This window comes from Chroicocephalus ridibundus, chromosome 2 (assembly GCF_963924245.1).
Source record: "Chroicocephalus ridibundus chromosome 2, bChrRid1.1, whole genome shotgun sequence".
In the NCBI taxonomy this organism is placed as follows: Eukaryota; Metazoa; Chordata; class Aves; order Charadriiformes; family Laridae; genus Chroicocephalus; species Chroicocephalus ridibundus.
Genome location: NC_086285.1, coordinates 83,203,121 through 83,227,908, shown reverse-complemented (window position 1 = coordinate 83,227,908; position 24,788 = coordinate 83,203,121). Strand labels below are relative to the sequence as shown.

General features: G+C 36.1%; 1 protein-coding gene across 1 annotated transcript in view; it reads right to left on the bottom strand.

The window, feature by feature from the left end:
• The window catches only part of CDH9 (cadherin 9), a 99,873-nt gene extending 75,350 nt beyond the window's left edge, over positions 1-24,523 (bottom strand). The window contains exon 1 of the mRNA XM_063326093.1: positions 24,236-24,523. The gene's annotated coding sequence lies outside the window, so the exon portion shown is untranslated. The remainder of the gene's footprint in view (positions 1-24,235) is intronic.
• Between the last annotated feature and the right edge of the window lie 265 nt (positions 24,524-24,788).

Here is a 24,788-nt window from a genome sequence, read left to right as displayed (position 1 = left end):
AAATTTAGTTTTAGAGAATGTGAACTAATAGCAATTTGTATTGGAATGCCTGCTGAATTAATGTCTTTAGGCAAACCAATCTATGGCTTGTAGGTGCATTATAAGAAACATTTATCTTGCTGTGACAAGAGACAGTTAACATTTATTTTAGAGTTTTGCCAGCCTCTTGGGCATGTACATTGGAGACACTGGTCCAAATTCAACTCAACATGGCTCTCTATAGCAATCACAGTGAGTAACGCCAGTCCCTCAGGTGGGTGGATCTGGCAAGGGAATGTGTTGATTCATGTTTGGACAATCCCCACTGGCAAAGACTTGTGCAGAGACACAGCTGTGATTTAAAGCAACTGTCCCTGGGCAATGAAAATACCATCTGCCCTTCTCTGGAGCAAGTCTCTTCCGAGGTGCAGATGAAACTGTTTCTGGACTCTTTCTCCCCCAGTCATTCTTCTGCCAGCTAGTGAATGAATCCTGCAGCAATTCCAACCAATCCTCTATAAAGGCCTCTCACTTGTTAGCAATGGTATTCAATGAAGCTAAAAAGAGACTTTTAAAATACCTCCTCCTGAGGCAGCAGGTCACTGGATTACAAAAGCAAAATGTGTATTTTCACATTAAAAAAAAAAGGAAGACCCTTTTTCTCCAATAATGAACCTTTTTACAGGATCTGCTTTTCATCAGCATGAGGGGAACTAGGAAATATAGCACTTGTAAACCCTTAATGCAGGGCCTTTTGAAGATATTCTTTTGATCTTTAGTATCGATTTTTCTCCACAGGGAACACATTTCACTCTTATCATGTAATGAAGGGGCATTATAAGTTTTTATACCACACCTTATTTACAAATGCAACACATTCATCACATTCATGTTTTTTAAAGAATAGCTTTCACAGACAGGAGGAAAAATAAATGCTGTCATTAAAGCAAAATTCTTCTTTTTTTCCCCTTTAAGATTGTCTCAAGTTCTGTCACTCATAAACTGGTTGGCTGTACTTTGCTATTGATATACTGTAATATTTAAGGCATTTTTTGTTTGGGTTTTTTTGGTGGTGTTGGTGGTCTTGTTGGGGCTTTGTGGTTTGTTTGGTTTTTTTTTTTTTTGTAAACAGTATTGCCCTCTATCTGCCCAATACAAAACAAAGCAGTATCTGGAGGTGTAGGCCCCTATTTTTCAGAGACTTCAATTCTCATCGATCTCTCTGCATGAAGCAGATAAGATTCACCTATGGCAGCACTGTTAATGACAGGACGTACTTACCAGTCCTCCTGACAACTGGGACTATGTAATTTCAGCAAATGCCACTTTTTTGCTGCTTCATTATGCAGCAGTCCACTCTGGTCACACAGACAGGTCCTAACAAAGCAGTCTGAGATTCCATGTCAGATGCCTCCTGCTTCTGCATCTCTCTAGAGCGCAGCATGGGCCAGGATGAGAGCTTGCTAAACTCTCTGAGTCTATAGCTTGTACAGTGGCCCAAGAGGTTGTTACAAGCCAGAATTTATTTGAATAATGGCATCTTCAAGCTAGTATTTCCCAGATTTTTAAAAACCATTAATCTTTCACATCCTCCTTTTTTTTGGCTTATGTATGTCTGAGTCGTTAGAAATCTTGTTCCTATAGAAAAGGATCACGAAAATCAGACTTAATTACTGCCTGCAAGGGAATATACATTCACTTCTCTGGACTGGAAAGACTCACTTGCTGACCAATTAAAGGCAGTTAGCAGATCCGGACTGGTAATTGCAGACCATTGTTGCTGCTTCCTTCCTGAAGGAACTGAGCAGGCACCGAATGCTGTCCTTTATCGGAACTCAACCCCCTTTATGCCCTTCTGCTGTCTCCAAGGGGATCACAACATCAAGTCTCATTCTCAGAGATGAGCAGACCCCTTACAAGCATATGAATTTTTGACCAGAAATAGTGCATAGGTTTAACATAATTTTTTGCTATTTGTTATCTCAGTTAATCTTAAAGGAATCTGATGCAGCTGAGGCTTCAGCCTTTATTTCCATAATAAACACCCTAAAACAACTACAAGTGGTAATTCTACCACTTACAGGAGTAATACAGATCTCAGAAATAAAAAGTGCAATGACTTTCCTTTTTGTTATTTCTAGGTCTGAATCTCTTCCTTAAAACCAAAAAACATCGCCGCCACCACCCCCAAACAACCAAAAAAGCCCTTCACTTGCGTCTCATTTGACTTCATTAATGCAAGACAAATGCAAAACATGGACAAATTTGAAATAAGTGTAATGAAGTATTGCTTATTCTGTTCGTATCCTGATAGTCCAAGATGAGGAGGTCTTCAACAAGCAGACATCCACAATAGTGTATAAGCATTGAGAAGCATATAATGATTTTTCTCCTGTATGTTATCTCAGTCTCCAAATATTAGGTATTTAGTAATCCCTAATAGATTCTCTTTGTCATGACTTTCTCCACTTTTGCTTTGAAACCATGTAAGTTTCTGGGAGCCACAACATTCTGCAAAGAGACTTACAGTTTAACAGTCTTGTGAAAAGAACAAACTCTTTTGTTTGTTTTTGAACATTGTAACTGACAGCTTCATTAGACAACCAGTACTGTCACTGGAAGCCACAATAAATAGCCATTTTCTCTACACTCTGCCACTGATGAATGTATAGACTTAAATCTCCTTCAGTTGTCTCTTCTCCAAGATGAAAAGTTCTAAGACTACCTGCTTAATCACTCCTTGTCTGGTAGCTGTGCCAGACTTTTGATTGCACCTGTAGCCCTCCTCTGAATCTCTATTTTTTGGTGTATCTTTTGAGATTGGTGACCATAATTTGTTGCAATATTCAAGCTGCAGGATCTTCATGCATATATAGACAGAAGCTTTATCACATTCTCTACTTAATTTTGTCATGATACATGGCATTGTTTGCTTTTTTTGACCACTGCAGACCTCTGGGCTAATGTTTCCCTGTTATTATCTATTGTTACGGTATGGTGTTCTTGCACAATGGCAGTAGTAAGACATTATTTTAAAGGTAAAATCTGGAGTTTACCATCTGTGTGGTTTTATGTAATTTCATAACACTTTCACCATCCATCATTTTGTTGTCCTCTCACTGCACAAATGTCTATATAGCAAACTACTATAGCTATTAAATCATTGTAAGGGAGAGACTGGATGGCATGTCAAGGCTCAAAGCCATGTGGCTAAACTCTCTTCTTCTCTCCCTTGCTTCCCTCCAAACCAGGGTTACCATGTCCGTATCATTTATGAGAAATCACCCAGGGCTTTGTCCTCAAACGCTGACAGGAATTTTGTGGAAGAGTGCCAGTTGGCGCAGGCTAAACTGATGTTAGGGACTGTAATAACGGTGAAATGGTATGGACAATTACATTGCAAAAGCCAGTTTCCTTGCCAGGTGAAGTATATTAGTATAATCATAGTCATAAGATCCTTTTGTAAGCTTTTGCAAAGGCCCCTCGGCTTTATTATGCTGAATGTCACTTGTGAAGTTTTTCACCTTGATATTCAAACCTGTTTTCAGTTTATTTATGAGTATGTTGAACAGTGCTGGCCCTAGTACAGAGCGCTGTGGAACACTACCACAGACCTTATTTCAATGTGGAATCTCATTATTTACTTCTTCCTGCTGGTTCCTGTCATTTAATCAATTACTGATATATGCAGGGACCTTCACTTCTAGCTCATGGCTACTTAAGAGCTTTCGGTGGGTGACCCTGTCAAAAGCCTTCTAGAAGCACAACTAGATCGTAACAAAGAGGTCAAAGATATCCATGTGCTTGGCTAACTCTTTCACATGACTCGAATAGATCTGTGAGGTAGGACTTCCCTTTCCAAAAGCGATACTGACTTTTCCCCAGTATGTCATGCGTCCAACAATTGTATTATTTTAAGATCTGCTAAGAGTTTGGGCCTCAGATTTTGTCCCTGTGACTTGTACAACTGAAACTGTTTTTTGTAAGTTGGCATCGCATTTGAAAACTTGAAACCCTCAGATATCAAGGAAGTTGAAGTGAAAGGTTAAAGAAAATAATGAGTATTTCACCAGTTCCATCACTGAGATTTTTAAGATTCCTGATAGTATATGTGAAGTCACTGTCATTTACTAAAACTTGAAATGACACTGTACTTAAATTAAATCTTCTGATGAATCCCTGGCTAAATCAATCAAAAAATTAATAAAACAATCTGGCATTTAATCCTTGAGACTTTATAACCCTTACCGTTTTCTCCTGAAAACTGTGACGAACCACAGAACTGCGTAGCCACAAGCATAGCATCAATAGTAAAATTTTTCGTTAAACTTCCCAAACAAGTTCTCAGTTTTTAATTATAGCAGTTTGTTAAAAGCAAAATGTTTCCCCAGCCTCTGATTAAATGACAGAAACGGTATCACACAGACACATGGCACTGGATGTTGGGTGTATATGCTCTTCTAGTAGACCCCCTTTCTGCTATTTGTTTCCTAAGGGTTTATACTGTCTCCCAAGAGACAGTAGCCCAGATGCTGTCAATCAAACTCCCTCTGGTGCTTGACTGTCCTTCAGAGAAGCCCACCAAGAACTCAGATCAGTAGCTCAGAGTTTGGCTTCAATGCTCAATTTCATATTGAAATTTTGATTACGTCAAATCTTAAATCCCTCTGGGGAAAGAAATCCTCTAAAAACTAATCTTTTTTTTTTCTTCCCCCTTTGAGGTTTCAGGATTTTCTATAGTATTTCTTGAATTTTCCCTCCTCAAATTTCTAACATTAGTGCAGATTTTATATATGGTTTATTGTTGCTACCATGATAGGCAACCAAAGAAGACTTCAGACCCATCTGGAACTGAGTCTAAAGATGGGGAAATATGTCATCTGCATATGTATTTAATCATTTAATCATGCTCTGATGAGACTGCAGTTGTTATTGCTGATACCAACTGTTTTATTATTTGGTTCCTTTGTTTCTAGCAACCAGAGACAGAAATAACTAATCTATTTCTCTTAAGATAGCAGTTAGCTTTCAAATGATATGTGATATGTTTCCTTTAGTAAAATCTGAACCAGACTTTACAGTTTAATAGTCTGTATCTCAGTATGAATCCCCAGAGCATGCAAATTTTTATGTGATTTATTTGGATTAGTTCAAAATGCACATAGTAACTTTTAGATAACATTCCAGAATTATTCCCTATATTTTCCTGCCCTTTTCATTAAAATTCAGTAAGAAACAAAAGATATAACTGCATGAAACCTTGTATATGGTTCCAGTTTCAGAGTAAAGAAAGAGTAGAAATATGCCTGAAAAAAATTGATATAACAAAGCATTTGTTTATGTTGTCTGCTCTAGTATTTTTTGTTTAGCTTTGCCTGAAATGGCAGGGCATAGTCAAGCTTTAAAACTTTCTCGCATGGGCTCAAATGTCCGTGACTGTCTCCCATCCTTCTCACATTTCTAAAAGAGGATGGAAAAGGGTGTATTAGGGACCATAGCTGTGTTTGGGCTCCATACTCTTAAGACAAGTCATAAAATACCTGACTTCACAGAAAACAAATTAACTCAATCACATAGCAGGAAAAAAGAAAATGCGTAGTTGATCTGTACATAGGGATGTGCATGTCAGTCGCTTTCTTTTTGATCTTTTCCTGGTTTATGTAGGAAGAGATATTTTACAAGAAACAAAGCTATACTTCCTACACGTGAATTTCCTCCCTCTTTTTATCTTTGTGACTCTGCAATCATTATTACAGCCAAATTTTAATTCACTTTTTAGTAGTATGGCTGGGTGCACACAGTATCAGTTAGTGAAACAGTTTAATTACTACTATCAATAAAGCATGCTAAAATGCCCTTTTTTCCCCTAACTCTGAAGGACTGTCTTTATATGAACAACACACAGGCAGTCCTTCATGTAAAGAATGTACCTTCATCTAAATTTTGTTACTACAGTGTTAATTTTAAAATAAGCATTTTATAATAACAGTTACTAATAAATAGAGTGAATAATAATGATCCAGAATATTCAAATGTAATTGTCCTATTGATGTTGTGGATGCTGTGAAGGGAAAACATACTCCAAAGATATAATTAAGATGGGAGTAATGATAAAATAATTTTAAGTTAGTTGATATAAATCCAACTAATTTTTAATTATATAGCCTGACATCTTCATGAATGTTGAAGAATGGCTATTTTTAGTAATAGAAAGTGCTAAACAAACCCTGTAGAACAATTCCTTTATAAACATCGATATTTTATATAAAGGTAATAAAACACAGAGGAAGGATTTTTGAGTGAAATAAAGTCTCTCTTCTAGCTGACACATTTGAAGCCATTAAACAGTGCTAGTGAATTTTTAATGAACAATTTTTGCCAAAATTTTATTTCTAGTTGTCTCACAGCAGCATACATGGAGACATGGAGAAAATCAAACCTGTCGTGTAATGTGGAATTATGCCTAGATAATTTCTGCTTAATGTAGAAGAATAGTGGTAAGACTCAAACACTTGTTAAAGCAAAATCCAAATTCAGAATTAAATGCATCTATAAAGTCAACACTGTTTGATTACTAGTTTTACATTGGGAAAAAATATTAAACCATAGGAGTTTAGGCTCTGTCAGGATTCACTTATTTTGTGTCGATTGATACCTTTTAACATTTTTACTCCTTCCTCAGCTTTCCCATCTATTAAAACAACTTTGATTTTACAGGATTGGTTTTTTATCTTCTAAAAATGTTATATGTCCTTTAATTCTTCAAGGGTATGTTCAAAAATTTCCTGAAGCCAATGCATGTAAGTCAGTGGACTTTCAACTAGGTCACAATTACTCTGAAGATTTTAAAAGAGAAACCCAAATGACCATTTATTTTGTTTTCCACTCGTGGTTCCTAATGAAGTAATAATAGCGTAAGAACAAAATTTGTTCCTTTCTGGTCCCTTGTACAGAGAGTAAGTTAGTTTAAGTGCTTTCCATCAACCTTCTGTTTATTTTTCTCCTACATTTTGTATTAACAGTACTGCTAAAATAAGGAGCAATCCACGAGAGAATTTTATGTTCCAGTTTTTATAGGTACTTGATAGACTAATGTTTAACGTATGTCAAAAATATTCTAGCTACAGACCTAGCTGGGAAATGCATGTCTATTTCTATAGAATGTAGAGATCTGCAATATAATTGCATTTTGCAAGAAACTCTAGAAAAAGCTTGTTTTTATTCACTGCATTTATTGCAGTTAAGCAGGATCTGGGGGAAAAACAGAGACACTTGTGTTATTTTTTTTTGTGTTCAGGACATGATGAGTTTTCTTATTATTGAATAGTAGATATGTGCTATCCAAAAGAGGGAGCCATAACATTATACTATATCTTTCCACTTTATGAGACAGTGAAACTGCATATATTCTTTTATTCCTTTTTCTTAATTGTACTTAAAGATGATGTTTGCTCTGAGATTTTTTTTGTTTTATATGAATAAACAATATGGTTCAGAATTAGATAATACATGATAATAATCTTATTGGAGCTGAGTGAAAAGGTTGTACTAAAATCAAATATGCTTAAACAAGAGAAAAACATCCTGTCATAAAAAAAAAGGTAAGATTAATTTCTCTTGCTTTTGATTCCACTACATCCTTTTTTACCAATTTTGAGCAAATAGTTTAGTCTCTCTGTACTCATTTCCCACCTTATGAAATGGAAATACATATATAACTATCAAGAGGAGCACTTAAGGTATTTGCTAAACATACCTCGATTGTTTGTCTCTGTAAAAAGTGAGTGTGACATAAAATACCACTCTTAATAACCAATGAGATGCCGAGTTCTACGAAACCTTTCCTTGGAGGAACACAGTACTCATAAATGCATTACCCGTATTTTGGAAAGCATGGACTGGATTGCCTTCGTTTCTGAAAGGTCAGTGGACTAGGAAGTATCTGAAGGAGTAGAATAGAAAAGCAGAGAGTGGTCAAAACTGCTTTACTTTTGTAATGTCTTCAGAGCATTCTCTTTGCCTCTTCCTGGTAGTTCTGTGTACCACGTGGGGAGTCCAGCACACACCAGTAATCCTATGCAAGGAGGGACTTTTGGTATTTTTGGCATCAGAGAAGCATTGATAGTTGTTCAATCTTTTTCTAATATTTTTGAACTGAAGTATAGGTTTGATTTGCAGGCTTTACAAAAAAGCTGTCTTGCTGGTTTGGCTATGACCATATCTCATTTTTTGGTAGCTATGTAATTGGAGGAAAGTAATATTAATGTTGATATTATAGACCTATTTGGTAAATGAGAAAAGAAAGGCCAAGTTAAAACCCTAGAGATGCAAGTTCACATACAAATTCTATGGTTGAAAGCACATACGTTCAAATATATATGAAATTATATCTGAAAAGTATGTGAAAATATGTTAATCCTTGTATAGAATGTGATTTTTTAAATTTACTTCTAGTATTTTTCTTTCTTATTCCTAAGTAAAATTAAACATGATAAAGTACAATTAAACATGATAGCCTACATACCCTATATCATCTAAACCATTACTTTTTTTTTTTTTTAGTGAAATGAACGCTGAGTAAATAAGAAAAGAGTAAGGTAAGTGTAGGGAAGGGAAAGACCAAGTGTACTGAGGAGCAGAGGAAAGAGAAGAGAGAAGACAGAAACATTTGAGAACAAAAAAGCTGCAGGAAATGCAGATAAATGTTCTTCAGAGAAGTGTATAAAGTTAAACGTGAGCATTCCATTCACAGCATATATGTGTTAGATAAAGTTTGGCTGTCCATTAGAATCACTGTTTTTAGTTATTCAGTTCAAGAAACATGGATCTGACTTTTTCAGAGCTGCTGAGTATCAGCAGGTCCAGGAATTTATAACTCATTTTATAAATGCTCAGCAACTCTGAAAACAGTCTATGTTACACTGGATCTATTGTTTCATCTATTTTGAGATCCACTAAACTTTTCTGTCCCTAGCTTTTTCTTCACTACAGATATATGTAATAGCAGTACTTTCTTCATGTGTTTTAATAGCCTCTGCTACTTTTTGCAGAACTTCAAAGATACACATATCTGGGAATAAGCATCATTCATATAAACCAGTATTTACCACACTCGTATCTGAACTCACCGAACAGTTTCTACTGCAATATAATATAAAGACAAATTTTAGGAAAACTTCTATGTTATTGAGGTTATGATAAATTTGAAGAGTGACTCCACTGTAAAATACACAAGTAGGACTGTAGAGAGTTGGGGGTCAATCTCTTCTCCCAAGTAACAAGCAACAGGACAAGAGGAAATGGCCTGAAGTTATGCCAGGGGAGGTTTAGAGTGGATATTAGGAAAAATTTCTTCACCAGAAGAGTTATCAAACATTGGAACAGGCTGCCCAGGGAAGTGGTGGAGTCACCATCCCTGGAGGTACTTAACAGATAAGTAGATGTGAAGTTTAGGGACATGGTTTAGTGGTGGTTTTGGCAGTGTTAAGTTAATGGTTAGACTCTATGATCTAAAAGGTCTTTTCCAACCTAGAAAATTCTACGATTCTATGGCTGCAGATTTTCTGAGAAAAGCAATCAACTGAATAAAGCACAACAGAATAAACGTTCCACCTTGAAATAGTTTAGCTGAACAAAGCATCTAGGCAGTTTCTTCACTCTGAAATTCTTTAGATGGTTTTTGCTTATCACGTATCTCTTTATCACATAAGGTCAACCCAGCCTATCATGCTCCTTGTTGGAACAGCCTGTGAATTTCCCTCACAATAATTTGCTCCAACAATACATTTGAACTCAAAACTTGAAAAAAAGAGAAGATTGCTTACAGTTATTTATGTTCAACAAGTTGTTACTATTATTTCTTAAGAGTTGTTCACCTTTCATAATTCACTCTCATTACCAGTATTTTTACAACTTTCCTGTAAAAGAGAACTTCTTTAGTTGGTATATTTTAAAATTTATGCTTTTCAGTTTTAGTGTCAATATTTCACAAGCTTTTATTATATTTCCTCCTAATATATAAACAGCTTTCAACTTCATCACTTCTGTTGTTACAGGGTATGCTTTAGTAGTTAATACGAAATAATAAAACCGCTTTAATTATTGAAGACCTTGTTATCTAATACAAAATTAAATACTTCATCTTAATTTCCAGATAGAACCCCCTTCTACTTGTGTTATAATGAAAGTGACTAATTTTGCACAGAAGTTAATTTCATAAAGTAATAACAAAAAAATGTTTTCAGTTGCCATTAAGTCATCATAAAAGAAATTATGAGCTTGAGGTTAAACCTGTTTCTTGATCTTTAGCTTTTCCTTTTGGTCTCGATGATTAAATAAGAAAATACTTTTGTTAACTCTACCTTGTGAGTGCTGAAATTATAACAGACAATGCACTGAAAAATACACTAGAGGTAAAACTTTCCTCCTATGGATGTGAACCTTATGAATGTAACTAAAAATAAAAGTGCTTACTCCAGCCATATTTTTACTTTCTGTTTACCCTGCTGGCATTTGAAAATATGTTCACATTTTCTCCAATTACATTCACTGAAGTTCTTTTATATGCCATAAGTCTAACTTTGAATACTCCATTATCAAGTCAAAAACATTCTTACTTTCAATGTATTTTTTTGTTTTAATGATGTAAGTCCTCTGTCATACAGTGAATTATGATTAACACTTAATTACTGTTTGTTTTTAACACAGCTTATATCTGTACCTGCACTGAAAAAGGTGGTCTTAATAAGAATTTAAATACTTCATAGTTGGAATTCCCAATTTTTGGTGATTTCTCTGTGACACATGAAATTATAATTTTGTTTTTTTCTTTCTGAAAGCCAATGTATTCTGGATTTTTTTCTGATGTCTTTATTTCAGTATAACTTTTATTTTGGCATGCATTCAAGGCTTAAGTGTGGTAAGGCACTCTTTATTTCATCACTTACACAGGATATTATTTCAATAAGCAATTAATCTTTGTAGGGGTGGTTAGTTTTTTTTTTCTCTTTCATACATGAACTGTGGTTGCTCTGCTCAGGTGTGCATAATATTGTTCGTATTTTTTTTCTGTTCTAGTCTTGCAGGAAATTTTAGAACTTTCTTCCAAGACATGTAAGTCACTAAAACCATTCTGCCAGCTTCAGTGGCTTAAAATTAGGATTTTGTCGCATTTCTGTAGTTCTTCTCCTTTTTTCTGACTTTAGTCACTTAGTGTCTCTGTCTTTTAATGAAATTTTCTTTAATGATATATACATCTTAAGGCCTTCTAAAGCAATGGCTTCTTCAAAATGTGTTACTGATATATACATCTGATTTTGATTTTTTAAACCAAAGATTTCCTAGCCCTGTGTAAAATTTCTAAATCTGTACTGCATGTTTATATATTGTTCCTATTACTCATTACTCTAGTATAACTGTTTATTTTATCTAATAAAATAATTTATTACTTTTATAAGCAGTATGTTCATAGTATTCTATTTATGCCATTTTAAAATATCCTGAAATTATATTTCAATCTCATTTTGATAGCTTAACAAGCTATAATTTCCCTTTCTCTCCCAGCCTGTGCAGAAAGAACCTTCTTTCCACTATCTGGATTTTCCTCTAACTTTATCCTCCGATGTATCAGAAATCAGTATTTGTTGGCATTTTTCAATACTTGTTTCCTCTGACATTTACCTTGCAAGGGACATGGAGTTATTCCACCTATTTGTTTGAATACTGATGACTTATGTGAAGAAGATAATGTATTTGTTAAAAATCATTATCTAAATATATTTTTTTTCACATATTGTACATAAATTGCTTTGTCATCTACTCCCATTCTATTTACATGCACATTACACGAATGTGGACTCTGCACACATAGCTCCCCTGTGGAGGAGGAAGGATGTGAAGAGATTGGAAAGAAAAAAATTCCTATAATTTAACATTAGTTCTGATTGCACAACAGTTGACCATTTCCCCCCTAGTTTGGTTGTGATTGCCCAGCCTGTGGGTCTGCTGTGGGGCAGGCACTTCAGGCATTCCTGAACGAGCTGGTGCTCAGCTGCATAGTGCATTCTGCCCTTTCTGTCCCTTTCAGCTCTCAGGTCCTCTGCTCTGCTTATTAATGGCCGTGACCGTGTTTCCTCCCTTTATAAAGATTGAATCTAAATGTTACCGATGTCCATGGGAATATTCAGCTAGGCCATGTTGAGGTTTCCATCAGGACTATGTGCACTTCTATTGTTTACCTGGAGCTTATACTTAAAGCTTTCATAGAACACTTTGAAGTACTTTGTTGTAATTACTAACTGGTAATTGGTAATTTCTGAGGGGCACCACATGAATACCAATTTAGTTGGTCTCTAATACAACACTGATCTTTCAGTTCAGTGATAGGGAGATAGAATGATATTGTTACAAAGACATTGCATATGATGCACTAATATTATTTGTATAATTTTCTCAGGTTCTTATATTTCTTCTTTAAGGTTTAATGTCTGTATTTTATTCTGTGCTCAATGAGAAAACCTGTTATTCAAGTTAGTGCATTTTTTTTTACTGAACGGTAAGCTATGACTCTGTTTATGCTCTCCTGTTGTACCAGAAATTTAACAGGACTTCAAATTCAGTAGTAAAATTATTTGGTTATTCTGATCTCAGCTGAAGTCAAAGACAACTTAAGCAATGCAGACTTATATCCATACAAGTTTTTTAACATGTTAATAGCTTCATTTTAAAACTGGAATGGTTAAGACTTCTCATTTTTAAAGCTGTGTTGTCTGTGCCTTCCTGCCTATTTGCCTGTCCTTCAGATTAATTAGTGATATTAAAACCACGACAAAGTATGAATAAAAAAGTTCTCCACTCTCAAACCCTTTCACAACCTCTCCCTTTGTGTGTCTACAGTATTTTCAGTATATGAACACAAGGTTACTTAGGCCACATATCTTTTTTTAGAAACCTTGAATCTGTTGAAAATACAGTAGACTAATATTGTTCTAAGTTGTTTCCTTTTTGATTACTATGGTTTACAGAAACTATAAATATTTTCCATCAGGAAAAGTGGGATTCTGTATGAAAAAATTAGACCTGCTTGTAATTGGCATATATATTTTTGTATGGGTCTCTTAGAAATAAGGCCCTTAAAAGTCTGCAGACTCACAGGGTAAAAAACCACTCACTTAAAACAGTGTATCCCAAGCAAGCTAGGTAGGGTTGTGTTCTTCTATGAGAACCAGGTTCAGGGTCTTTAACTTACAAATGGTAAACTGACTTTCACTTAAGTAATAGGCAATGTTTTCCATGTTGGGGGAATGCAGAAATATTATTAATATTTCTAATAGTTAATTATTACAATTTTTCATAGGCAGTCACTATCAGCGGACATAAATATGGTAGAAGAGTATATAACTCGCAGGTGGCCTGATCAATGACTGCCCTAATAGGATGACAGGCTACAGTTGTCCAGTGGTGTGGGTGCATGTACTTAGGCCAGGTTGGACCCTATGCTAACCCAGTCTCTGGCCTTTCATGGAGGTCTCCTAATGATGGAATACAGACATTAGTGATTGTTAAGACCTTCTGGGTCTTTCATTGTTTGAATATCAATAAAGTGTTAAGACAAACATGATGGTGACATTAATTCTTTTGGACAAGATGTCAGTGGGACTTGGAGTGAGGGGAAGGATCTTTTCCTCCACTTGTTAAACCAGTGGAGTAAAAAGAAAGGACTTTTTTGACTGACACACCACCCTATGGTGGAGGTTGCCACCCTCTTTTTCCTTGATTCCCTCAGAATGAGGACCACTCAGAAACCTCTGTCCCCTTCACTGTCCTCTCTTCAAATCAGCAAGTCTCTCTAACCCCACAAAAATCAGTTGTCCTCCAGCTCAAATCACAGCAAGGACACAGCAAGGCCAGTTGCTCCAGAAGGCAGTGAGGCCGGGCCCTAGTGAGGGGTAAAGAGTATGAGAAGAGATAAATGTTGGAAATTTTATGATACTGCTATCATTCTGGCAGATAATAATTTTGGTAATTGGCATCATGTAAATTAAGATTCTGATGGGATCTTGAGGTATTCCTGCTCACTAGCAGATGCACTCTATGAAATTATAATGCACCTGACTCTCACTAGTAAGTCAACTCCAACTTTTTAACTACGCTTATTTATGCCCATTGATACATATATATATACACATAAGGAAAGCATATGTATGTTCTTGTATTTAAATATTGATTTTTTTTACACTGATTATGTTTAAATTTCTTTCACATGTATTTCATAGAACTTAGGACAATAAACGAAATGAACACTTCTTATTAAATTCTAAGTGAGATAAACTGCAAATTTTGACATCTATTTGTAGCCCTAATGGATATGGCTGGCAAAGTATTAAGATATATCAATTCTCAGACACAACAGTTTAACATACCATATGGTAACATTCCATTTCTTGAGGAAAAAAAAAAAACAACCACATTACAATACATGCTGCCTCCAAAGATGAACATTATTGTATTTCAGGGTAAATAACAGTTCTTCATCTTTTGAATGGGATAGTGCTGTTGTCATCCACACTTGAGGAAAAAAACTGCTTGTAAATGAAGTGTAAATGAAGTAAATGATTTCAAATGCTTGAAAATGTAATTTTGCCATATGACTACCATTTTATTTATATCTTAACACCTACAATTGTCTTTTTTATAAGTAGGATAAGGAATTCTATATGCTCTGCAGCAATCCTGAAAACATTGTTCTTCATTCAACGTGCCTTAGAATTAAGCACTACAGAATACCCAGAAAGGAAGGAGAACATGTCTATATCTTCCTTGTCCTTCCTGTCCTTCAGATACCTGATAGTGGCCACTGGGAGGAAATCTCTGTTTAAAAGGAGCATGCTTACATCACTTGACCTGTCAATTATCAGGATAAAGCTAAACTTCAAAAGCAATTAAGTAAAGTAGGAATAAGAAGTCAACTTTGTAGTTGCATTGTAAAGGGAAATTTAAACAAAAGTTATCACAGGTACTGCTTTGTCTACCTTGGGGCTGATCATTTAGATGACCATACAGTAAGGCTGAAGATATTCCGAAAACTGCATTGTAGCAACAAGACTCCAGGTTTCCTGAATCTTTGCCCCTTGAGGTGAGAAGCAACGAGACAAGCTGAAAACCCCATTTTGAAATAGTCACTTACATTTTCTGAATGTAGGAGTTTTGTCAATTCATGTAATCAGGTAGAGTAAATACAGATACTTCACTGAAAGTAATCAGTCATACCATATAATTGTATTACAGTGGTTTAGTCATCAGTTCCTCTTTCAGGGAATTCTTGACTCAATACAAAATTATTGAATGAAGTGGAAATTGTTTCCTGAAAATCTTGAAAGAATAAACTGAGGCTGACTGGTTGGTGGACCCTGAGAACTACTGGCCAGTCAGCTTCATCTCTGTGCCTGGTACGACCATGGAACAGAACCTCCTGAAAGACATGTCGAAACACATGGAAGACAGGCAGGTGATTAGGGACTGCCAACATGGCTTCATCAAGGGCAAATCCTGCCTGATTAATCCAGTGGTCTTCTACAATGGAATGACTATATCAGTGGACAAGGACCTGCAGATGTTATCTACCTGTACTTCTGTAAGGCCTTTGATATGATCCCTACAACATTCTTGCTACTAAATTGGAGAGATATGGATTTGATGGTTGGACTGTTAGGTTCATAAGGAATTGGCTGGATAGCTGTGTCCAAAGAGTTACAGTAAATCGCTCAATGTCCAAGTGGAAAACAGTAACGAGTGGTGTACCTCAAGGATTCATACAGGGACCAGCACTGTTTAACGTCTTCATTAGTGACATAGACAGGCGAATTGAATGCACCCTTGGCAAGTTTGCAGGTGACACCAAGCTGAATGATGCAGTTGATACACTTGAAGGAAGGGAAGCCTTCCAGGACAACTTTGATAGGCTTGAGGAGTGGGGTCATGTGAATCTCATGAGATTCAACAAGACCAAGTGCAAGGTCCTGGGCCTAGGCTGGGATAATTCCCAGTATCATTACAGACTGGGGGATGAAACAATTGAGAGCAGCCCTGCAGAGGACTTGGGGTTACCGGTGGATGAAAAATTGGATTCGAGCCAACAACTTTAAACTGAAAGAGGGCAGATTTAGATTGGATGTAGGGAAGAAATATTTTACAATGAAGGTGGTGAGGCACTGGACCAGGTTGCCCAGAGAAGCTGTAAACGCTCCGACATTGGAAGTGTTCAAGGTCAGGTTGGATGGGGCTTTGAGCAACCTGATCTAGTGGAAGATGTCCCTGCCCATGGCTGAGGGGTTGGACTAGATAATCTTTAATGGTCCCTTCTGATCCAAACCATTTCATGATTCTATCATTCTGGATTGTTGAGGTAAGCAGAGCAGCTCTTTTGTTGTATTTTCATCTGATTTTTACTGGACGAGGTCTGCTGTTAAAGAATAGAAACTTGAAATGCCCTGCAGAGTTGTCCTCAACTCTGACCACATATGCGTCTTACCTTACCTGATATTGGCTGCAACATATACCACTGGAGACCTTACAATGCGAGTACGTGCGTGGTTTTCATGACACTGATGCTGTGCACATAAAAACATATTTATTTGTATATTTATATTCATATTATTATAGAGATAGAGATATATTTACAGAGATATTTTGAGGTCTCTAGATGTCTTTGTCTCATTTCTATCTCTAAAATGATATCAATATTGATACAGATATAGATAGATGTATGCACATATACATGTGTGTGCATTTTCATCACAAGCAATGAGATTTCAGGATTTTTTTATTGCCTACTAAACTCACAGGCTGACTAGCATGAAATTTAATTAGTGCTAATCAACTTGAGGTGAAGGAAACAGAAAATTAATGTGACTAATTTATTTTGCATTCTACAGCAATGTCCCCCTATTTATGTTCCTTAACAGCATGGGGTTTTTTTGGATTTCAGCTTTCAGTCTGTACAAACTAATGATTCTGACGCTATTTGTACAGAAAAGATATAGACAAACTACAACATGCATTTTAGTTCCATTTGTATTGTAGCTGCCCACAGTAGTGTATTCAAAAAGAGCTCAAATCAAGTAATCCATAACCTTGTGCTGGTTTATACAAATCTTTGTTCTGTTTCAGTTTTGTGTGTCCAATTTTGAAGCTTTGGAGAGGAAACCAGCCTTCCTTCCTTCCTTCTCCAGAGAACTAGTGATTCTTTCTACTAGCTTGGCAGGGTTTCTTCAAGTGGCTCTAGGCATGTCCTTTATCAATTACATTGGGTTACTGAATGTGTGTTTCTGCCTGGCTTTGTATTTTTTGGGACTCGATGTGTAGGGAAGATCTCTGTGACATGCACAGCACATAGCTACTGTTTCAAACTACCTGCACTTTCAGAAAAATGTCACTTAAATAGTTATCCTGAGTTTATACAATTTTCTGCCCATTAAAAAGTAGTGAAATTCTTTCTGGATAGCAGGTGAGATCCTCTTTATATCATGAGATCAGAAACTTTAATCCTATGCTGCTTAATCCTCACAACTCATTTTAGTTCTGTTCAGCATTCAAGCTGCGAATTTATGCTACTCCTAGTGTGTTGCACACACAGATCTGTACACAAACTACACAGGAACTATCTGCTCATATACGCAATTGTTAGGAAATTTTCAGATGTATTTTTCTTTGAACTTGCCGTTACTGAGTATATCTCTTGAGTAATCAATGATAACTAGGGTCCTGTGTCTGTGTATGGCAGTGCAGTTCACTATTTAATCAAACAAATTCTTACTAAACATAGTACTTAAAATCATTTAAAAAATGTCCCTACTCTACCTATTCTGAATGTGCAACACTAGGTATGTTCCTAAACCATTATCTATTAGATTCAACCTTTTCAGATCTATGTCGGACAGTATGAACTGTTGGACGCATCTTCTACTTTACTTATTGTGTCTTCTTTTTGCCCAAAACATCAATCTATGGTGAAGTCTAGTCACTTCGTTATTTACTCCCCTTTTTTCCTTCCCTAGTGCTTTTTTCCCCTTTCCTGAATGAAAGCTTCTGGGAAAGGTTCTCAACCAGTAGTTTCTTTGGCCACTTGTAGCTGAGAGCAGCAGAGCAGCTGTACCAACTTTTTGGAGAGTTTCTTCTCTTTAATTGCTTTTAAAAGTAGTTAGAAGTACACTAAACATGACAGAGTTTTGTGTTTTGAAAGTCCTGTTTGCTGCAGGGATGGTTTGCCATCATGAGTAGTGAGGAGTTTTCGGTAGGACTGTGACTGGAAGATCAGGCAGCACCAGAAGCTTGGATTTTATTAAAATGTAACAAGTGGCATTAAAACATTACAATCCCCTGACTTGAAGTGATATGTGAGTTCTCAGCCTTGATACTACTACTACTACTACTAAGCAAAGAACAATATCTTCAGTGTCATAGATAAAGAAGTTCTAGCTCCATGAAGGAAAATGAAGAGATTAATTAATTTTCTTTAGAACACAAGCAGTTTACTTAATATCTTACTCCTAGAAAAGATATAAATGCAATCCAAAAATGTATCTTGATTAGGAAAGAAGGCATCTATCACACAAATTTAAAAATATTAGGAGCAAGATCTAGCTCAATTGCTGGTAATCTACGGGAAGCCGATAACAGCAAGGAATGAAGAGTCTACAACAATTTTTAAACATATTTCCATTTTTCAACAAGTCTGAATTCTCATTAGAGGTGAAATTTCCTTTTACATTTGTGAAGCAAATGTAAGGTTTATTGCAAATCTTGCAGGAAATGAGAAAATATTTCCTGTAACATAATGTTTTTATCTTTACTCTGAGGAAAATATATATTTTTATCAGATTGAATCATTATAAAAACACAGATTCAGCACTCATTTTTACTCTGGGTAAGGGAAATACGCAAAAGCAATTTCACTGGCTTCAGTGGGACTAGTCTTATTGCAAAATGTTAGTCATTCTGAATAAGGGTTCGAAAATGTGGCACAAGCACAAAGGGCTCTCCTGACAAATAGTTTAAACAACTGCAATAATTTCCTTTTGAAATAACTATGTTTTCCTGTGTTTTTTTCTGTTACTACAGAGGCAGAATCATTCCCATGAGATTTCCCACAACAAACACCTATGCCTTCAAAATCAGAACGTGTTTACAGTAGTTTCCCTCTACAAAACTTGATATTTGAGTCCATTATTATAAAATACTATGATAAAGAATAATGCAAATGAAATAAAAGTATTGTGATAAACAACAAAGTAAGCAGGCAAATTCAGCCAGAAAGTAGTACTGCAAACTTAAGCAAACCCATATTAATCTATTCCTTTGAGAAATATTTTGTCATTTTTCTTATAATTTACATGAATTATGCTCGGCTTTATGTCTGTATACATGTATACATACAATGTATGTATATGAAGATTTCTGCTCATGAACTTGGGCTATTTTGATTTGCTAAATTCAGGTGTGAGTAGTTTACTGGTACCTTCTAATCACATATAGCCTGCATCTGCTGGATTTTAAAATGTTATTTTTTGTTTGCACTATGTCTAGTTTTTCTTTCAAAACAGAAGTAATGGGATTAACTTCACCTTTATCCCCAGCTCACACCTTTTTTGCTTTACCTCTTCGTCATCTCCTCAGGAGCAAATATTGAATGATGGAATATGGAGGAAATAAGAACAATTATTTCAGTTAGATCTTGAGCTGAGGATGTTAGATCATTATACTTTCAAAATTTCCTTTATTGAACACTCTTATACAACCTGATGTTTTATTGAATTCTTTTTTAAGAGGTGACAAAGTATAAATGTCAAGTTCTGCACCACTGATCATGAATGTAGTTGATCATAATTTTCTGAAATTAATGGTTAAATCCAATAAGGTCTGTATATATTGCTAGATAGGTTTGTATACATTATTAATTGCCCTAAAATGAACTATTAAAAATATGCAAATTGAGATAATATCCTTAAGAGAGTTGTTGTGTATTTTATCTAAAATGATGGAAAGGCCTTCTGTTTCCTTACCCAAATATAAAAGCATTATCCACATTCTTCTCTATTTCACAGTATCTTTTTTTGGCATCATTTATAAAAAAGCATGTTTTGAATATGGACAAGTAATTTAGGAGCTCTTTCTCAACATACTTACATACAATGGAAAAATGCTTTCAGTATTTCTTTGAAAATTGGAGTCTCTAAGCAATGATATGCATGGCCCAACACTGTAATATTCTTCCAGGCAGAATTTCCATGAAGCTGGTGGTTATTTCCCTTGAATAGGGTTTGTGAGGGCAAAGCAACCTGAACACCATTTAGCACCTAGAAAATGTATACTTACATAAACCTCTCTGACATTTGCCTTGTCATATCAGGAGATTCTAATATGTTTGTATGAGACAGGGAAAACTGAATCTAACGTGATATTGTCTTGATGTTGCTATCACTCTTACTACTAAAAGGTGTGAAATTTAAATATAGAAATTTGCATTTAACTGGCACAGAAATACACTGGCCATTACTTGAGGCATTCCATTTTGCAGAAATATATTTCCAGAGAAACTTTCATGTCTGTTTATGGTATTGTTTAAGTATTCAAGGCATTTATTTTTATGAACATCGGTGCATTCATACAGAGAAATTTGAGGACTGGAAAAATGGAGGCCCTGTTCTACCCCAGGCTCTGACACTGAGTGAATATTGTGGAATGAAGATTATAAATACTGTACTTCACTCCCTATCTTTTCTTTAATTACATTACATACTACGCATTAAAAAACTATTTCTAAAACATCGTATTTTTGGAGATTTCTTGTAAGCTACTGGATATGTCCAGCATTTTGTTTTTTTCCCTGAAGTTAGTAACGTTTTCCTTGAAGTAACGAAAGCCCAGTTTCACTAGGATTTTGTACTGCAAACACGTAGTATGATCTGATCAAGATATGTCTTTCCTGTTCAGTCATGCTCAGCAAGCAGGCCTCAATGCCACTGGGTGTTTTTTTTTGTCACGTGCAGTCCCTGAAAATCAGGACCATAAGTTGTCTTTTGCTATTCAGCAATTTCCTATTTGTTTAAAAGGCAAAAGGAGGAAGTTATTAAAATTACGCTTGACTGCTTTTACAAAGACTCTGTTCATTTCCCTTTGTTTTATTTTCCTTCATCTCCCACCGGCTTTTAGCAAAATTTTTGATTTATTCCTACAAATGACTTTTTATAAACTCTCTCACTCAGATGCAGAATGCAGTTAGCTTTCACTCAGACATCCTATTCATGTTCAAATATTTGTGTTTCTGCAGATAGCATTTGCATGTAACACCTGCTGCAAGCCTTAGAAATTCAGAAGGCATTCTGACACGAGTGGGAGATGCATTTTTGTCTAGGCTTTTTCTCCAGTTGCGTTCTGCAGTAAAATAGCACTGCATGAAAGAAACACATAAAATTATGTATCTATATTGTCTTATATCCAGGTCTATAAAGCCCAGTTTTCTTATAAGCACAAGATTTGTGCAGGAATTGGGAGAATTTTTAAATGGTGGTCATTACTGAGTTTTGGTTTTCAGTAAGACCTTACTGTATCTCCAGAACAGTTTGCAAAATTGGGAAAAGAAGGGGAGGACGAAGAAAATTAGAACAGTTCTGTATTTCTGTTTGTCTCTGAAAATAAGTGCAAGATTCTGTGTGTGCGTGTTACACTATAATAGATGAAAATTCTGAGGCGGTAATTGTTCCTTCATGTGTCCTGTTATCATCAGGCTTTGAACAGCCAACAGGAGACATCAGTCTGCCTTGTTTTATCTCCTGAACAAACTCATCCTCAGAGGAAACTGTCAGTCTTGTTACTTTCTAGCTCTATTTCACAACGCTTCTGCCAGTAGATTCCCTGCAACCCATGTTGTGCAACTTCAGAAACCACGTCCTGATGCCAGGGCACAAGCGAATGTCAGAATTGAGTTGTACAGTTCTTTCTGCAGGCATTGTGGATTTAGGTTATTACATTTTGTTTGGCAGATAAGTTGAGGAATTAAATCATCCTCATTGGCTGATCCAAGGATGAGAGGGTGTCTCTGCCAACGCCATTGAGCTGCCGCTGAGATCAGCATCCTTGTAGAGCAGCAGGTGAGGGGAGAGCGCAGCTTCCTGCGAACCGGCTGCTGTCCGGAGGGGAGGACAGCCTTTTTGGAATGGTGACTTCTGCAGACAAGTGTGAAAATGCTGAAAGCCTGAAGCACTTTTACCATGGAGATATACAAAGCATATGGCAAAACTGTTTCTTTCCACATTTTCTCTCCAAACTGCATCTCCAAACTGCTTTTTTTGTGTTTAGGTGAGGCGTACTGGTTACTTATGCAACAAAATTTTTCACAATAACGGCTGCAAAACAGCCTCTGAAATGAAATACTATACTTTGTTCACATGTTTATTTAACACTATTTAGTATATGAAAAATTTGTATGGTTGAAATCACCCTGTCAAGTTTAAAAAGACTTGACAACAATTTTAGGTACAAGTTTAGTATGTAGTACTGATAAAGTTACATTTCCTCATCTAAAATTAATCTTGTTTATCTAAATTTAAAAAAAAAAACAACAAACAAACAAACACAAACCAAGAGTTATTTCTTTCACAGGCATTTGGTTCTATAACATGACATTGTAAAAATTTTATATTTTGCTAATAGAAAATCACATTAGCTGTAAGCATATTTAATTCTATCTTGAATTTATATTATTACATAGCAAAGAACAAATGACAGGAAGATGTATTTTACCTGTCAAACTGACATATAAATAACGGTACACCCTTTTTAAAACTAACATAGTTCTTCTATAGAGTTCTTAATAATCGTAGAAAAAATATAACTAAAAACTTCTAAATATTTAATTAGTCCATTCTCAACTTTTAGAATATAAATTAACATCTTAGAAGTGGAAAATGACTTGGAAACAATGATTTTTAAAGATCTGTCATTAGCAATTTCTATCATTACTACCAATATTATTTATTAAACAAATCTTTTGATCCCATTAGTGAAACTATTGCAAGTATTACGTGTGCCTTTTTATACATATTTGTCTTTACCATGAGAAACTAGTGTAATACTCAGCAATCATACATAATAGTGCTCTGATTTAAGTAAAATATAAGTTTCGTCAGTGACTTTAATCCGAGCAAGACTGATACATTTGTTGTAAATTTGTCTGCTGAAAATGGAACTTATCTGAAGAAAATGCCTCTCTATTTTCTGACCTACTACTTAAATCTGTGAGAAGATGAGTGGTTACTGTATGCATATTGCCATACAACTGCAAGGGATATCGATTTCTTTGTAGTTCGTATGCATCATTCTTTGTTTGAAGCTCATCCAGTGAAATTGAGTGGATGTGACTGCATGTTTCTTGCATGTGAAAAGAAAAAGCAAAATGTCATTCATTGGGCAATTGGTTTGTGCTGGTTACTTCAAAATCAAGTGGTCAGTTCAACCTTTTTTGGTCTCTGACCTGCTTTCTATGCTAGTCTCTGATTATACATATTAGACTGATAAGGTTGTTTTGTAGCACTTCTGGAAAACAGCCTTACACTTTCAGCCTGTTGACTTTGACTTACTGCTATGAATATCCAAAGGGACATCTCCCTCAGCTCTCAATCTTTCTGAAACCTGAGCTGACACTTCTCCTTGTAATACATACAAAAAAATACTGATTTTTCTACTTCCACTAAAGAAAAACAAAACAAATCATCGGTACTTCATTCTTATTAGTAGTAAAGACCTCCTCCTTTTTCATCCTTCTAACTCGGTTTGTTTGGATTAGATGGTTTTGGTAAAAACAAATGTGAAAGAAAGAAAAGGAACATAGTTTCTACCTGGACAGGTGAAAAAGCATCCTGCACAAAAGTTAGGCTGCAATGTTACTGCTATATTGCAGTAAAAACAGAATAATGTCAAATATTATTGCCAAATAGCGTACACATTGCTAGCTTTCTAATATGCACAAGCAGTTGTCATATACACAGCAACAGAAGTTTAGATATCAGCAATTCAGTACAATTATTTTATTTCTGAACTGTGTAAAAGAAATCTCCCCAAAGTGCTCTGCTGACCCTGCCCCCCAACCCCCTCCCTAAAAAAGTATCTGTAAGGCACCTTTAACGTTTTAGACACTTTTTAAGCAAGCGTCTGCTCTTTCGCTGTCGGCAGTCGCAGTGCTAAAGAAAGCGGAGCTACTCACCGTGCCCGGCAGCGTGAGCCCGGCTCTGCCCGCCCGGTGCTGCTTCTCTACCTGCGTCCTCCCTTCTGCCCGTTACCGTGGCTCCAGCGCTGCGCGTACTTGCATCTAACTAGGGCTCCCTCCCTCCCAGCATCACTTTTAAGTCAGGCAGGCAGGCAGCTGAAGCCAAAGGGACTCTCTGCCTGATTGGTTTCCATTCAGTGCCCCCGATTAGTAAGAAACGTCCCTCACTGAGGGAGATGTTGCTGCTGATGGAGCCGCAGCGCTCCACATGAGGAGGTTTGGGGCTGGTGCGGGGACAGAAGGACGGCTTTGCCAGCCATACAGTGATTTGCAAGTGAATGCAGTGGGAGGGTTCAGAGAGGAGGGCTTTGTTAAGGACCCTCTTATTAACTGAGGCTTAAATACAGAGACTCATGCTACAAACTCAGTTTAATCTGTTTTCAGTTTTAACAATACGGGGAAAGGCATCCCCATAACCTGTGAATTATCTGGAGAAAAAATTTACTCCCTTTATCTCCACTAGCGATACGGTGTCATTTGTGTGCACATA